Below are 3,425 nucleotides of genomic sequence, written 5' to 3'. Positions count from 1 at the left end.
CTGATAGCAAAGATTTTTCTGAAATGTGGCTCAAAAGATAAAAAGAGACATTATGCAGATGGTGTTATATTGAGTTATACACTTGAAAACTGTATTGTTTTCCTAACCAAGGTCATCCCAATAAATTCAAATTTAAAAATAAATAAAGAAAAAGAAGCAGTATTCAACTGAATAAAGGGTGTTAAGTAAGTGTATTTTGGGAGAAAAATAGGCAAAACTCAGTCATCTTTAGTATTAGCCGAAAGGAATCTCAGACTAAATGTATTTCTCAATCATAATGAATACATTAGATTAGGTAATTTGTATATCTACTTCTATGTTTTTAAAGTTTTTATATTTTAAAAAAATTTTAATTACTATATCAAGAGTCAATGCAAACATGACTTTCATCTTCAGAATTCTGGAGAGGAAAGGTACATTGATCAGTCAACATCTATAGATAAGTGTCAATATACAGTAATCTCAGTAAACAAGTCACATAAGAATATAGTTATTTTTTAAAACTTAATTTAAAAGAAATTATTTATAAAGGATACATTAAATGTTCACAGTTAATACTTCTGAGAATTCAGGGAGTGGGAGAGGAAGAGGGGACCTCGACAATTTAAAATTCTCTGCTTTCTTTGTTAAAAGAGGAGCACTCTATGGTTATAATTCAGATGAACTTTAAAGATTTTTAAAAAATTAATCATTATCCTTTAATCCATCAGTGCAAACAACACACAGAATATGGTACTATGGGGAAGAACCCTCACTGACATCAATGTGGCAGGTAATAAAGACATAGATTATTTGATTTTTAAATGCCTAATAGTTGAACATTTTTCACCACAAATATGTATTTGCCCAGTGGGTTTCTTGTTTTCTGTATGCCACAGTTTTTCTACATAGATCTCCTCTCCTCTTATACTTTAGTCAAATACCATTCTCTGTTCACAAATCACCCTCTTAAAGCTAAAAAAAAAGAAAAAGAAAAAAAAATGGCAGCCCACGGGTGACTCATAGGTAGCCCCCAGATGTACTTTTATTTGAGTAGTAAAGCATTTTCAAATTACCGTATTTTCCGATGTGTAATATGTACCCTTTCTCAAAAAATGTGAGGTCTAAAAACTGGGTGCATCTTATACAGTGGTTGTAGACTTTTTTTTTAACTTGCATTTCCCAATTTTTCACACTTGTTTTGGTGTTCATTGTTATAGATGTTTTACTTGCACTTCCCTTTTTTCACGTTTGTTGTCATTTTTTCAAGTTTGGGGCCCCAAAATTAAGGCGCATCGGATACCTGGGAGCATCTTATACATGGGGAAATATGGTAGTTTCCAATATTTAAAAATTTGGAGATTTAACACCAAACTCCAGATTCCCAGCTTCCTTTGAAAAATCAAAAGATACGAGGATATGGGGCCCACAATCCTGCCTGGCAAAGGGGACTGGGGACTGCTGACAGTGGTCCCAGTTGCCTGGTGCCCTCTCCCGTGCACGGTACCTCTGACCACACTGCTGCCTCCCAGCAGCAGCACTTCCAGGGCCATGCCCCATTCAGCACCCCTTGGCATTGCTTGATGTCTTATGGTAAATAGAAAAGTAATTTTTTTTACACATTTATCTTTCTTTTTTTAAAAAAGGGATCAGTACCAAAAGGATAAAGTACCAGATGTTTCAAGAGAATAAATGGGTCTAGGCATATCTCTTTCTTTTTTTTTTGTGACAGAGAGAGACAGAGAGAGGGACAAACAGGAGAGAGACGAGAGGCATCAATTCTTTGTTGTGGCACCTTAGTTGTTCGTTGATTGCGTTCTCATATGTGCTTTGACCGGGAAGAAGGGGCTACAGTGGAGCATGTAACCCCTTGCTCAAGCCAGGGACCTTTGGGCTCAAGCCAGCGACCATGGGGTCATGTCTATGATCCCACGCTCAAGCCAGTGACCTCTTGCTCAAGCTGGTGAGCCTGTGCTCAAGCCGGATGAGCCTGTGCTCAAGCTGGATGAGCCCGCACTCAAGCCGCAATCTTGGGGTTCAAACCTGGGTCCTCTGTATCCTAGTCCAACATTCTATCCACTGCGCCATTGCCTGGTCAGGCTAGGCATATTTCTTTATGGAAATGAATAAAGCTAGCATTCCTGTGTTTAATAGGCAAACAAGAAATGTCCATGTTGAAAATCTTAATAACCAAAGTAAGAATCCTGCATGGAATACCAAAAAGCATGAAAAGAAAATGTGAGGAATTTGTTTTGTTTTGTTTTTTATGAATTTGTTTTTAAGTGGAAACATATTCAATGTGATCCTTTTGTGCAATGCAATTACGTGTTAAATGAAAGACTGTTTTCCTAGGTATAACCTACATCGCTCATTTGCATTACTTCACTGACCTTCTGGTATCCAAGTTTGTCCTTCCATTTAGAAACATGCCCAGATGCAGAGAGATGCCTACCTCATCATCTACCCCATCCCACTCTTATGCCTTCAGACAGTAAACAGCAAAGGCTGTCCAGCCCAGCAAATTTTCTTCCACTTCCCTTCTCTTCCTGCTCTGAACAGTACTCTGAAAGTTAAGGGAAACAGCTGTAAAAATTACTATTAGCTCTGTAACTTCATGTGATTTCCTCCTACACAAGGACTCTTGCACTCAGCCCACAGTCTGGCAAAAGGCCCATATTAAGAGCTGAGAACTTCCTTTGCTAATATGGTTCTATTCATTTTATAAGGTCACAGGCCCTCAGTAACAGCTGCAGATACTCAGGGCAGATCTCCAACCACAAGCTCAATCTTTGTGGGAGAGAGCAAATGACCTGCTAGCAGCCAAACCTAACAGAGGCATCTGCAGTCTGTTCAAAAGTCATGAGCATATCAGTAGCTACAGGGCAATGCCAAAAATTCTCAAGCTCCCAATTTTAGGGGAAAGAAAAGGAGCCTCTGATCAACCATGTGTGAGCCACATCTGCATCCCAGGACCAACAAATTTGGAGTATACATCAGTAAACGTTTGTTGAATATAGAATGTAGTTCTATTCTCTCTCTACTATTAGCAGTGATCTATTTGAACTATCATTAATTAAGTTCAACTTCTAGTAATGTAATAGCACCCTGTCTTCCAGTCCACAAAGTGCTTCCACGTGACTTGACTCAACGAAGAAAGTTGTGATGTGGTAGGGTTGGTTTTATACTATTTCTTTCCTATTTACAGAGGAGAAAATAGAACTCAGAGAGCTTAATGTGATTCTTCAAGGTCAAAGAAAGAGTACTGGACGGACCTCATGTTTACTACAGTTTTACCCAAGCCACCAGAAACTGGAGGTAACACTAAAAATGATGAGTCATCATGAAACTGTAGCCCTTTGTACAGAGAAACACACATTATTCAAAATAGATGATCTGTAACAAAAGCAATTTTAAATAATAAAGAACACAACTCAGGAAAAAAGAAA

Source organism: Saccopteryx bilineata, chromosome 5 (genome assembly GCF_036850765.1).
Source record: "Saccopteryx bilineata isolate mSacBil1 chromosome 5, mSacBil1_pri_phased_curated, whole genome shotgun sequence".
In the NCBI taxonomy this organism is placed as follows: domain Eukaryota; kingdom Metazoa; phylum Chordata; class Mammalia; order Chiroptera; family Emballonuridae; genus Saccopteryx; species Saccopteryx bilineata.
The sequence above is the reverse complement of the archived record's forward strand: the minus strand, read 5'-3'. Positions refer to the sequence as shown.